Source organism: Phyllobates terribilis, unplaced genomic scaffold (assembly GCF_046119375.1).
Source record: "Phyllobates terribilis strain yellow unplaced genomic scaffold, ASM4611937v1 Scaffold_3__8_contigs__length_932513732, whole genome shotgun sequence".
NCBI classification, from domain to species: domain Eukaryota; kingdom Metazoa; phylum Chordata; class Amphibia; order Anura; family Dendrobatidae; genus Phyllobates; species Phyllobates terribilis.
In genome coordinates this window covers 714810341-714824975 of record NW_027362763.1, presented here as the reverse complement: position 1 = coordinate 714824975, position 14635 = coordinate 714810341, and the positions used below count along the sequence as shown (strand labels likewise).

Here is a 14635-nt window from a genome sequence, read left to right as displayed (position 1 = left end):
TACAGAAGAGAGGACCCCACTGCTCATAAGAGCTTACACTCTACAAAAAGAGAGAGAAAGAGAGAGGACCCCGCTGACCATAAGAACTTACACTCTACAGGATTAAGAACTCTGTTGACCATAAGAGCTTACACTCTACAGGAGAGAGAGACTTACCCAGTGACTCTGGAGGTGGAAAACGTCTCTGCTGTACAAACTGTGCTCCACTGGGAACCACTGATCTGTGATGTCCCAGTACTGACCACCACTAGACAAAGTGTGATAATCCACTAGATGTCATAGCTGCAGGGCATTATGGGGAGGCCATGTGATAATGCAAAACAACATTAGCCCTCTCTCATGCTTCAGCAGTGTGGGAAATGGTGACGGGCAAGGATTTTTTTTTGCAATTTGAATCTTAAAATAACTCTTATTCATGTGAAACTGCGAATTTCATGAAATTTGATGGCAACTGAATCCTCCACAGATCGATCCGCTCATATCTAAAACTCACATGTAATATTTTTGGTGCTCCAGGATCGAAGCAGTATTTTTACATAAGTGGCTAGTTGAGAGTGGCCCTTGAGAGTGGCCCTTGAGAAAGCGGTTTTACCGCGAAACGCGCGTCGGGCTTCCTGCTACCACCATCCTTTCTCTCCCCCCTTTCTCCACTCTGACTGTGATAGTTTCTACAGGTAATCTATTTATGATTATACATTCTGTTTTGGCACCAGGTATATGTTGGTGTGCCCCCTTGCCACATGGCAGTGTTCTCCCTTGTTATATTAATGGTACCTGTTTACCCCATATAGGTGGAATGTCTCTATTATATTTATTATATTTATTATATTTATGACTCACCATGGGCAATTGTGCAATTCTATCTATGCCAAAGGGCTAAAATCGTTGTCTTATTATTATATGTACCTGATTTTCCAGTATTTTACTATCCAGTCACCTCATTCCCATTTTTGTCTGGTTAAATACTCACCTTTTTTCTTAATGTTTAAATAAATACACTTTTTTGCAAAGATACGCTGAGTTCTCCTTCTCTTTTTGATATGTTCTTTCAGCATGCTGTTGGACGGATGCTCGTCACTTGACTAGCTATCCGCCCATGTTTTTGCAGTTGTTATATGGCATTCTCTTTGTTATAAGTGGCTAGTTGGTATATTGTACCCATTGCCAAATCCCAGATTGTGATTAAAGCCATATTTCTGGTATGATTTTTTTACGCCAGAGACATTCCCTGGCCACATCCTCCAATTTTCCCTGAGTTGACCCCCATCAACGATGTTAGCATTTATGAGGGTACCATAGTTCAGAGCAAAGGCAAGTAAATGGGTAATTATGAAAGTCCTGGGTCTTTTCCTGAGAAGAGTAGAGATACTTACTAATAATCTAGAGCACAACAATAAGGAAAGTTTCAGTTGATGATAACCTCAGAATTAATAAAAGTGAGAATAAAGAGGGAAGCAATTATCAGATTATGACTGTTCCCAGCATGCTACACATTACACCTATAAAGGGGACAGTGATTGTAATGAAAATCACACGCACAATTACATGTTATTCACAGATGGAGATTTGTTTTCCAATTATCACTATAGAATAAATAGAATTAATGACGATGATCTGCTCGTAAGTTTAATTATAGGATGCCCCATAAAATATGATATCTGGTCTGCAGAGAAAAGATTCAGTGTAAGTTGTATTGTAGTCAGCTTCTGCTCATTCTTGGGTTAGAAGTCCAGTAGGCGGGACTCGCTGCTCATTCCAGGGTTAGGAGTCCAGTGGGCGGTCCAACTCAGTGCTTGACAGTTTTCCATGTACAACCCCAATTCCAAAATAGTTGGGACTCTATTATGTAAAATATAAAGAAAACAAGAATGATATGATTTGGAAATCACTTATAGCCATATTATATTCACAACAGAATATAGAACACAGATCAGAAGGTGAAAGTTAGAGATATTTTAATTTAATTTAAAAAATTAACAAATTGTACATTTAGAAAGAGAATGGCTGTCAATTAGAGATGAGAGAATCAATTTATAACAAACTGAATTTGGTACAGATTTCCCCCAAAATTTGGATTAGCCAATTTTGCATAAATCCAGTAAAATGGAGACCAGTTGGCCACCATTTCTCTTGATTCTTTTGAAGACTGGGAAAGGGTTATAAAAATAACTTAATACTCACATTTCCTCACTTGTCCTCCATCTTGGCAGCTCCCTGATCCTCCTTGTCGACCTTCTTTTTTTCTTTAGCTCCATTCTGGAGCTGGGATCAATCCAAGCCCTGCGGCCATGTGGAGGGGGCAACGAACATTATGATATGCTTCACTTCATCACGTCTGCATTTTCCAATTTGGAGAATGTGAGTGGCTTCAGCGCCGAAATGGAAAGACAGTAAAAAAGGAGACCGGTGGGGAGATACAGGGACCTGCGGAGTCAGAGTAAAAGTGTAAGAACAGATGAGGAAAGGTGAGTATAAAGTTAGTTTTTTTTTTAGTTTTTTTACCACTTCCATCCTCTGATGGCAACCAGAATGAATTTATTTAGGCCACATCAATCTTCCAGTCAAATTTGAGTGAATCTACCCAAATCGAATGTCTGGAGATTTGCTCTTATTTTCTGTCAATCAAACAGAGATTTCACCCACTAGGTTACAAGTTATACTAAGTCTTTTTACCCAAAGCTAAATATCAGCTCAGCCCTTTCTGCTCTATGCCATGATGATTGAATTCGAACAATATTTTCGTATTGATAAATTCCCTTCAAAGACAAGAAAAACTCATCAATCATGTATAGTATTTACTCACAGGCATAAATTACACATGCACATTGGTTAATTATTTCAAGTCTGACCTAAAGACTTATTTTTCCAAGCATTGCAGAGGGAGGGCTAATTTCTTGTTCTTCCCCTAAACAAATATCAGGAAATGTGCTCCTCTGTAGTCCTTTGGAAAAAGGAGGCAGATCCTTGGTTGGACACATCTCCTTTGAGATGAGAGATGGAAATCCTGTACTAGACTAGTGCTTAATTGCATAGTGGGCCACCGACTGATTTTTTCCAACCCCTGACATTTTCCTTTTTCTGCAGTAAACTCTGTGCATAGGCAGTGTCCTGTAATGAACGCTGCTGCAGTGCACACAGGACTGGATTAAGTCCAACACTGGCCAGTGCCAGCATCAGGACCTTCTTTGTGGGGGGAGTTAGCACTGCTTCCTCCTATCCCGCTCTGGCCATCACAGCTCTGTAGCACCATAGCCCAGCATTTCCAGGATCTAGGGAGGCTATACACAGCAGTCTCAGTTTATCGTCTGATGTATACAGCATTCTTATACATCCTATGTGATGCATATTCAGCAGTCTCAGTGTATCATTTGATGTAGATGACGCACCCCCTGGGCCATATTCTTTACCGGAATACCCGGAGCCGGATCAGATGGGGGTTGTAGTCTCCGAGTGGCTGTGACCCGGTCCGTGCCCAGGGTGTCAAGCTCAGTGTATGTGGCAGTCCTTACTGATGTTACTAAAGTTCTTTATGTCGACTACGCCACCCGTTGGATTGCGGTCACTACGGCCGCCGCTGCAGCAGGGTCCGCTGAGGCTGATGGTGTTGGTGCAGCTTTAGATAGTATAACCCCCAACGGGAGGGGTATGGCCTCAGGGGGTCAGGTGCAGAGGATGGGGGTTGTGGTGGTGCAGCGTAGATGATAATTAAAGACAGAGTCGGGTTGTGCAGTTCAGGGTGTTTACTTACTGCAGATATTCCGGTCACTCCGGCCTTGAGTGACCACCCGAGCCGTGCTGCGTCCACCAGGTCCTGGATTCAGCCAACCCCCAAGCAAGTCCGGAGCGTGTCCCTGAGCCCTCCTTCTTGTCCTTTCTTCTGGCCGTCCCCACCAGGGATCCACCTAGGTCCAGCTCCCTCGGGCCTTCTGTTGGGAGACCCTTGGCCTTGGGTTCCCTGACCCTACACGTGGTTTGCCTTCAGGGTGGATGTGGTGGGTGGCCGTGGCAGATCCTGCCCACGGCCTCCGGTCTCTGGCTGAGGTATGCTTTAGCCCCCACCAGTTTGGGATCCGGTACCCTGTTGCCAACTCTTCACCCTAGGGTTGTACTTGGGTTCTCAGAGTTCCTTCTGTCTCCCCCTCTCTGGGTCTTTCTTGTTCTCCTCTCTCACTCTCTCTGGGCCTGGGGCTGCTCTGCTCCTCTGCTTTCTTCCACTGCTCTGCAAAGTCTTCACTACAACAGGCTGACTGACCCTGATCTTAGATGGTGCCCACCTTTTATACTCCCTCTATGTGTGAGCTCAGGTGACCAGCACCCAATGAGCTCCTATCTTTACCCAGGCTGCTCCCCCTATCTGCCCCTACACTACTGGGATGTACCACCCCCCTCCCACTCCAGCCAAGGACAGACTCGGTCGTACCTGCACATTTCTAAGTGGGAGTACCGTTGGTCTGCCCTCCGGAAATGGGATGTGTGTAGTGCATGCAGCTTTCTGAGCTCAGTTCCACACTCCATCCTTTCCCGGGAGTGGAATATCACACCTCTGGTTTGAGGTGCAATACCCCTGTAGCAGCCGAATCCTCAGGGTGCTACATTCCCCCCTGGTAAATCACAGCACGTCCTCGGGCTGTAAGATATAAAAACACCAAAACATACAATTTTTGCATAAACAACATAAAAAAAACATATAAAACATATATATCAGCAATAAAACTTTTTTTTTTTTTCATAAATAACATTCTCGTAGACTTCTCTTGCTTCTAGCTCCTCCTCCGGACACTGTGCAACGTGTGCCCGGGAAAAGTGCAACAGTTTCTCTAGAAAAATGGTTTTCCTATAAAACCGGTAGGGGGCGCTTTAGGAAGCGCAACTATATACAAGGGGATATGGCCGCTCTCAGTCCTCGGCCAGGTATTAGGAAAGGGATGACCGCTCTCAGTCCTCGGTCAGTGGGGTTAAGGGACACACGGGTTAACAGTTCAGTTCTCTGGTCCCAACGGGGACTATAATAGCAGCAACAGTTCACTGTGCCCCGACGGGCAACTATATACAGCTTCTACTCTGCTGTACTCAACGACGACGTCCTCCTGCTCTTTCTTTGTGATTAACTTTAGCTTCAGACCCGTCCGGGTCCTCTTGCTCCTCTTCACACCGCAGCTCCTCCTCCGTCAGGCGATGCACATGGAGGGCGTAGGGTCCTTTGGCACACTTGTGCCGGGTGAAGGTGACCTCGTCCCCTATATACAGGTCACGTCCTCTGTGTCCCTCCGGTAGGTGGGACTCAACGTCTCTTCTTGTCACGAAGACGTCGCCTGGGGTGCGGTGATCTCGGATGAAGCCCCACCCGTGCTGCATATTGAACTTGATCACAGTCCCGGTGGAAGGGGGACCATGAGCTGCACGGGGACTCCTCCTGGCCCGGCTCTTCTGCTCCGCGCTCTTTATTTGGGCTTTTTGTTCCCGATCCCGCCTCTCTCTCCGCTCCCTCTCGAAGACCTCGAGCTGCTGCCGGCAGCACTCTGCACGCTCCGCTGCAGCTGCCCGGGTCTCCTGAGTGAACCCCATGAGATCTTCTCCGGTGGGGTCCCACTCAAACTGTGCCTCCTCTAGCGGGGGCGAGGTCCTTTTTACGGGCTTTGGAACCGGAATCAGGGGTTCGTCTAGGGGTCTCTCTTTCCGGAGTCGGGGATGGTGAAACTCCGGTGGCCATATAAAGGGCTGCCCATCCGGGCACGTATGTTGGGCGAACAGATCTTCTCCCAGATGCGGCACTCTTGGTTTTATGGGCGCGGTGGTGGTGGCACCCGGGTTGCCCAGGCCTTGCGGCCAGGCCTGGGGCACCTGGAAAGTGAAGGGCACCGTAAGGACGGCGGCGCCCTGGGCTACTTGGCCCTGCGACCAGGCCGGTGGCTCCGCGGAGGTAGGGGGCGCTGTTGGTATTGCGGCGCCCGGGGGTACTAGGCCTTGCGACCAGGCTGGTGGTACTTCCTGCTTGGTCACGCTCGGGGTCGAGGCGTGTGACTTCACAGGGGTCGCGGCTGCGGCTTCCGGTTGTGGCCTAGTCTGCGGCGGTGACGTTGCAGCGACGGGCACGGCAGGGGATACTTCGGGCTCTGCGACGGGGAGCTGGGGCAGGTACACGGTTTCCCGGTTTGGGGTAGAGACGTCCCCTTTACCTGCCTCCCTTCGTTCGGCTCCCTTCTCGGCGCCGTCTCCGGCCTTCAGTCCTCCTGCGCCATCCTCAGAGGCGGTCTGTCTCCTCGTCTCGGGTGGCGTGCTCCGCTGACGAGTTCTTGTCTGCTGGACCATCTCACGGCTCCATTCTGCTAACGTCTCTCGCTGCACCCGGGCCATCCTCCGTGCGAGGCCCTCCAGCGCAGTCTGTGCACACTCCCGATCTCGGGGGAGCTGTGCCAAGACCTCCACTAAGCCTAGTGGGGTCGTTGCTTCTAGCAGGCTCCTGACCAACGGGTCGGTGCTGCTCTGCTCTCCTCTCGTTGTCTCCAGCAGGCCTTCTGGAATGGCGACCGGCAACAGGCTCCTGACCACTGGGTCGGTGCTGCCTGGAGTGGCGGCCCGCATCAGGCTCCTGACCGCTGGGTCGGTGCTGCCTGGCTCTCCCTCCATCTCCGGGTAGGCTCTTTCTGGACTCTCTTCCAGACGTCTTGTCTCCAGGTGCGCTCTCTCCAGACTGCTCCAGGCGACACCCATCTTTGTTCTCTTCTTCTCAGTCCTCCCACTTCGAGGGCGGTTCCGGGGCCACTTGGTGATTGTCAGCTCCAGGGGCAGTTCTTTCACGCTGACAGACACCTCTAGCATCACAGTCTCTGTTGGTGGGGGCGGTTTCCACTTTTGGCGCCATTTTCGGTCCTGGCCCACGATGGGAGGTGGCCTCTTGCCACCCTCTGGCACGCCCATAATGGCGTCCGCTCCTCCAAGGCGGGAAACCCTTGGAAATGGCGGGAATCGTCTCCCAGTGGCGGGAAACTCTGCAGATGGCGGGAAAAAGCTGTTAATGGAGGACAACCGGCGGGAAACGACCTGTGACGGGGTCCGATGGCGGGGACCCTCCGGAACCGGCAGGAGACTTCTTTTTGAGGTAAACTTGTTCTTTTCTTCAGGCACGCAGTACCCGGGTGTTGCGGGCACGAGATCCTGCCGACTACGCCAAAGTTGACGCACCCCCTGGGCCATATTCTTTAGGGGAATACCCGGAGCCGGATCAGATGGGGGTTGTAGTCTCCGAGTGGCTGTGACCCGGTCCGTGCCTAGGGTGTCAAGCTCAGTGTATGTGGCAGTCCTTACTGATGTTACTAAAGTTCTTTATGTCGACTACGCCACCCGTTGGATTGCGGTCACTACGGCCGCCGCTGCAGCAGGGTCCGCTGAGGCTGATGGTGTTGGTGCAGCTTTAGATAGTATAACCCCCAACGGGAGGGGTATGGCCTCAGGGGGTCAGGTGCAGAGGATGGGGGTTGTGGTGGTGCAGCGTAGATGATAATTAAAGACAGAGTCGGGTTGTGCAGTTCAGGGTGTTTACTTACTGCAGATATTCCGGTCACTCCGGCCTTGAGTGACCACCCGAGCCGTGCTGCGTCCACCAGGTCCTGGATTCAGCCAACCCCCAAGCAAGTCCGGAGCGTGTCCCTGAGCCCTCCTTCTTGTCCTTTCTTCTGGCCGTCCCCACCAGGGATCCACCTAGGTCCAGCTCCCTCGGGCCTTCTGTTGGGAGACCCTTGGCCTTGGGTTCCCTGACCCTACACGTGGTTTGCCTTCAGGGTGGATGTGGTGGGTGGCCGTGGCAGATCCTGCCCACGGCCTCCGGTCTCTGGCTGAGGTATGCTTTAGCCCCCACCAGTTTGGGATCCGGTACCCTGTTGCCAACTCTTCACCCTAGGGTTGTACTTGGGTTCTCAGAGTTCCTTCTGTCTCCCCCTCTCTGGGTCTTTCTTGTTCTCCTCTCTCACTCTCTCTGGGCCTGGGGCTGCTCTGCTCCTCTGCTTTCTTCCACTGCTCTGCAAAGTCTTCACTACAACAGGCTGACTGACCCTGATCTTAGATGGTGCCCACCTTTTATACTCCCTCTATGTGTGAGCTCAGGTGACCAGCACCCAATGAGCTCCTATCTTTACCCAGGCTGCTCCCCCTATCTGCCCCTACACTACTGGGATGTACCACCCCCCTCCCACTCCAGCCAAAGACAGACTCGGTCGTACCTGCACATTTCTAAGTGGGAGTACCGTTGGTCTGCCCTCCGGAAATGGGATGTGTGTAGTGCATGCAGCTTTCTGAGCTCAGTTCCACACTCCATCCTTACCCGGGAGTGGAATATCACACCTCTGGTTTGAGGTGCAATACCCCTGTAGCAGCCGAATCCTCAGGGTGCTACATTGACAGCAGTCTCTTATGGGATGTATATACAGCAGTCTCAGAGTCTTTTATGGGATGTATATACAACAGCCTCAGTGTATCGTTTGATATATACAGTCTCATGTCTCCTAAATAATGTATATACAGCACTCTTAGTGTATCATATTATGTATACAACGGTAACAGTGTATCCTATGTCATGTACACTGACGAGCAAAAGGGTAACAACGTTTTGAACTTTTGATTTTCGGGCTCCATATCTCACCATCCACTACTGATTCGAAAACGAGACTACCATCATTTTATAGACAATCATCTTGACTATCTCATTCATAAATTTGATTTGCAAATATTTTGCATATGATTAGTTATGCAGATTCTTGTCATATATATAGTTTATAAGGCCGAAAAAAGACAAGCGTCCATCCAGTTCAGCCTATTTCTTGTGCACTGCAGCTATTCCGCAGCGTTGATCCAGGGGAAGGCCAAAAAAAACCATGCGGTATAGGCCAATTTACATCATTGAAGAAAAATTCACTTCCCGACACCAATCTGGCAGTCAGATTAAATCCCTGGATTAATTAACTAAGCATAAGATGTAATTTTATTGTTCTCAAGAAAGGCGTCCAGGCCTCTCTTGAACTCATTAAGTGAGTTGGACATCACCACTTCCTCTCCCAGAGAGTTCCAGAGTCTCACGGCTCTGACCGTAAAGAATCCCCTTCTATGCTGGTGCAGGAACCTCCTTTCCTCCAGACGCATAGTGTGCCCCCTCGTCTTTGTCACCATCCTTGGCATAAACAGGTCATGGGAGAGATCTCTGTACTGCCCCCTGATGTATTTATACATGTTTATGAGGTCTCCCCTAAGCCTTCTCTTTTCCAACGTAAATAGGCCTAATTTTGACAACCTCTCTGGGTATTCTAGTCCCTCCATTCCCTTTATTACCTTAGTCGCCCTCCTTTGTACACTCTCTAGCTCCAATATGTCTTTCCTGAGCACCGGAGCCCAGAACTGTGCACAATATTCTAAGTGCGGCCTTACCAGCGCTTTATACAGAGGAAGAACAATGTTCTCATCATATGCCCCTATTCCTCTTCTGATGCATGCCATGACTCTATTTGCCTTCGCAGCTGCTGCCTGACACTGGACACTCCAATTTAATTTGCTATTAACCAAGACGCCCAGGTCCTTCTCCATGTCAGATTTCCCCAACGGTTTCCCATTTAATATGTATGGGTGACTGCTATTTTTCTTTCCCATGTGCATGACCTTACATTTATCGGCATTGAACCCCATTTGCCATTTTTTGGCCCAACTCCCCAATTTATCTAAATCCTCCTGTAGCTGTGCCCTATCCTCATCTGTATTAACTACTTTACAAAGTTTAGTATCATCTGCAAATATTGCTATTTTACTATGCAACCCTTCCACTAGATCATTAATAAATATATTAAATAATATAGGGCCCAAGACAGACCCTTGAGGCACCCCGCTATTAACCCTGACACACCCTGAGCTTACTCCATTGATAAGCACCCTCTGCTTTCTATCACTGTCTATCACTTTCTGTCACTGCATTGTTACTATTTTGCTCCTAAAAATCTAAATTTTAATTTTTATTTTTTTTGCAAATCCACCTTTGGCTTTTAACACTGCCTGAATCCTTCTGGGCATGCTCTAGATCAGATTTAAGCATGTTTTGACCGAAATCTGATACCAGGTCTCTTCTACACGTTCCCAAGGTTGGTGCATTCTGCTTGACTTACTTGGGTATGTATACAGTTTTTTCTTCAACTCTTCCCGCAAGTGTTTGATTGAGTTGAGGTCTGGTGACTGTGGGGGCCAATCCAGCACCTCTACTTTATTGTCATTAAACCATTTCTTCATCAATCTCGACATATGCTTTGGGTAGGTGTCCTGCTGGAAGACTTTGCCATCCTTTTCATAGCTTTAGTACTCGAGTGTACAATGCAACACATCTTGAAGGATACTCACATATAGCTCAGCATTAAGAACACTATTGATCCTGGTCACGTATCCAACGCCTTTGGCTGTGAAACATCCCCATATCATCAGGCTTCCTCCACTGAACTTGACAGTTCCTTTAGTTTCTCGATCCATTTGCCCCTTTTTCCCTTGTTTCTTACAGACCCATTTGCATCCATCAGAGCCTAATCCATTGACTTTCGTCTCATCGCTCCAAATCAGTTTTCCAATCTCCTACTGTTCACTTTTTGTATTTTTTTGCAAACTCGAGTCAATGCTTTTTATGACGATATTGAAGTCGAGGCTGCTTCACCTTTTTTCGGGCCACCATTCAAGACTTGTGTAATGTGTGTCCCATAGTGCTTGCATGGATGTCTGTGATCTCACTATTACAACGCATACGAGCAACCTCCACTGCTGTGTTTGTCATACCAGAACTGATAGACCTTGTTATGAGCTAACTTGTTGACTCTGATATTTTGCATGGACGTCCACCTCTTAGCTTTTGAATGGATGGATGGATGTAATTTCGTATTCTTCCAACTGGCGCTCACATAATGCAGTTTGGCAATTTTGGCAATTTTCTTGGCCAAGAGACTGATATCGATGAGCTGGATGTTGCGGTTCCTCTTTTCTTGGCTGCTCCTCGATTCCAACCAGTGACCTTTCGCTTCGGAATCAGCCTAAAAACACACTAATCTATTAGGGAATGTAAGAACAGGTTGTAATTTGTAGTATACAGAGAGATTTTTTCCACCACCAAGAGCAAAACAGTAACAATGTAGTGACATCCCAAGAATCTGCATAACTAATCATGCAAAATAGTTGCAAGTAGTGATGGATGGAACCCTGGATATTTGGGTCCAGCGAGTTCAGTCGAACATCTATTAAAAGTTCTGGTACCTGAACCAGGACCCCATTCATATTAATTAGGGGCCCAAACATTAGTGCTTTCCACGATGTCATCTGTGTGACAGCTTGGGATTCTTGGTCTCTGATCGGTGGTAAGATCGTTACTGCTGGTTAGAGCACTGCGGGCTCACGCTGTCATATGTCAGCGTGATCCCGCAGCTGTCACTGTGACCCACTACTCCCAACTACTATTCCTATCAGCCTACGCATGTTGTCACTATTAACAGCGAGCACAGGCGCCGCTGATGGGAGTATTCATCAGCCGGCGCCTGTGCTCAAAGTAAAAAAAAAATTAAAATTAATAAATAAATGTTGAAATAAAAAAAAAAAACACATTATACTCATCTAACACCAAATCTCTGAAGCCCTTGTCCTCTGTAAAAAAATCAAAAATAAAGAAACACCATATACTCACCTGTCTGCCATAATCCATGTAATCCTGAGTGTCCCACGGCAATCTCACTTGTAGAACAATCACATTGGTAGATGTGACTGTTCTACCCGGCAGCCAGCTACGCACTGAGAGTAGCGTGATCGCTCCTGTAGTGTATAGCACTGAGCTGCCGTGAGAGAGTTCACAGGAGTTCATCAATTCTGGAAATCTCACTTACTGTACAACAGCTGCATGAGAAAGTTCTCATGCAGCGCCCATGCCATAAGTGAGGTCACTGGGGTGAGCTGATGAACTCATGTGACCTCTCTCACTGCAGCTCAGTGCTACACACTGCCTGTGTCAGTGTGTAGCCAGCTGTCTTGTAGATCAGTCACATCAGTGACTGCTGATGTGACTGCTCTAGAAATGATATCATCGTGGGACAGTATGGATTATTTCTTCACACAGGTGAGGGATATTGTTGTTGTTTTTTTTTGTTTTTTTTTTACAAGTGACAATGGCTTCAAATGGATTGGGAGTTATGTGAATATAAGGTTACTTTTGTATTTTCTTTTTTTTTATTACAGGAGACAATGGCTTCAGAGGATTGGGTGTTATGTGAGTATAACTGTGTTTTTTACTTTTAAATAAATGTGTAAAAAATGGTGTGGACTTTTATTTAAAATACAGTATTTTATTCTTGCTGTGTCTTTATTTAATAACTTTTACTATGGGGTTAGTAATCCATTTGTCCCGTGACAAGTCTAGCTCTGCTACATCTAGATTGCTGGTTGAATTGTTGCATGATGCGACTATACAGCCTGCCATCCAGCAGAGACAATGAGCTGCGTGTGCTAGCGTGCACTTCAGTGACTGGCGGTGACATGATAAAGGTGAACTGGGTTCATATCCAATGAATGCTGCTCACCTCACTGATGTCACCACGAGTGTGAGAAAGGTCTCATGCACGCAGTGCCATCAGAAAGGTCAGCGGGGTTCATATCCAATGAACGCTGTTCACCTCACTGACGTAACCACGAGTGTGAAGAAGGTCGCGGTGCCATCAGAAAGGTCAGCAGTGTTCAGAGCCAATGATCTTCTTGCACCGCAGTTATGTCAGAGCGAGTGCCATGGGAATGTTCTCACCATGCTCACGCTGATGTCATTGAAATAAACCGAGTTCATTGGATATGAATCTTTCTGACAGTACCGCAAGCGTGAGAACTTTCTCACACTCGCGGTGACGTCAGTGAAGTGAATGGCATTCATTGGATATGAACCCTGATCACCTTTATCACATCACCGCGAGTCACTGAGGTGCACGCTAGCACGCGCAGCTCATTGTGTCTGCTGGATGGCAGGCTGTACAGTAAGCTTTCCCGCGGGTCACAGTGGCAGCTGCAGGATCTCATTGACATCTTACAGCGTGAGCCTGCAGCACTCTGAACGGCATTAACGATCTTACCACCAATCAGAGATCCTGATTCCCACGCAGTCGCGCAGATGACAGGGTGAAAAACCACTAATGTTCGGGCACCTAATTAATATGAATGGGGTCCGTGTTTGTGTACTGTTCTGTTCAGCCGAACCCGAACACTAAATGCTCGGTACAGACATCGAACTTTACTGTTCGGGTTTGCCGATTTCTAGTTGCAAGTCAAATTTATGTACAAGGTAGCAAAGATGATTGTCTATAAAATGATGGTAGTCTCTCGTTTGAAACAGCAGTTAAGGTTGAGATATGGAGTCTGAAAGTCAAAAGTTCAAAACATTGTCACTCTTTTGCTCATCAGTATATATACATCTATCTCAATGTATCGTACGATGTATATACAGCAGTCTCATGTCTCCTATGTAATGTATATGCAGCACTCTTAGTGTATCGCATGATGTATATGCAGCAGTCATACAGTATCCTATGTAATGCATATACAGCAGTCTCAGTGTCTGTGTGATGTATATACAGTAGTCTCAGTCTATCCTATGTGATGTAGACAGCAGTCCTCTCCTGATGTGGCCCAGAAACACCAAAAAGTTGGGCACCTCTGATCTAGTTGAACTTTAGCAAACAAGTGATGGGGAATTAGTATAACGATTAATGAACATAGTATGGGAATGGAGGGGCTAACAAACACTAGGTGATAAATCCCAGCGCAAAAAGGGAACATTTTTGTCTACTTTGCCAGAGCCAACACCCAAGTAAGTTTGATTTTTTTCTTTCATTTTGGTAAAATTTCTTGCGTTCATTTGTCTTATCTTACCTATGTTTCTCGCTTGTCCATCTGCTCCTCAATTGCTTCCAACAGTCCAGATTTATAACACAACTATGTCTAATTTGTCTGCATCAGTTTCAGTGTTACTCCATTTCGACCGCTGACTACAGATGACTTTACCCTTGCTCACAAAATGAAAAAAAAGTTTTGATATACATTCCTAATTATTGTGATACTTATCGTCATCCTTATTACTATTGCATCAACCTCTCGTAACGAATATTCCTATTATGCCCAGCTCTAATGGAACTAGACTCTAAATTCCGTATTGCACACACACACCCACAATTTATTTCCACTATTATCAACAGAATAGAAACTCTTATTAACCTATCAAAGATTTATGATGCTATCTCAATTTTATTATGTACAAACTCACATAGCGGGTAAAACCCAACAGAAAAATGCTCCTTCCTGGAAAATCACTTGGAATAACAATGAAGACATCCTTTAGCTCACTGCAAAAAAAAAAATCCTATTTGTTTTAAAACAAACTTCAATCCAGCCTCTACTGTAGCAAGTTTTGCTTTTCTGGTGACTCGAGTCAGCCTTGACATAAGTTAATAAAAGCACTAATCCACTTGGCTTACCAATTATTTACTGACTAAAAATCATATTTGCCTTTCTTCCAGCAGACAGACACACAGCTGTGCCCTCCAGAACCTTGCACCATGCCTTTCAGTCTTCTTCAGAGCCAACTTGGCACAAATCTAGTTTT

General features: G+C 46.8%; 1 long non-coding RNA gene across 1 annotated transcript; it reads right to left on the bottom strand.

Moving 5' to 3' along the window:
• Positions 1 to 340: 340 nt before the first annotated feature.
• LOC141258303 (uncharacterized) lies at positions 341 to 14213 on the bottom strand. The gene is made up of 3 exons (XR_012318279.1): positions 13906 to 14213; positions 2182 to 2424; positions 341 to 1839 (listed from the first exon to the last, which is right to left on the bottom strand). It is a non-coding gene; the product is annotated as an uncharacterized lncRNA (long non-coding RNA).
• Positions 14214 to 14635: the final 422 nt, after the last annotated feature.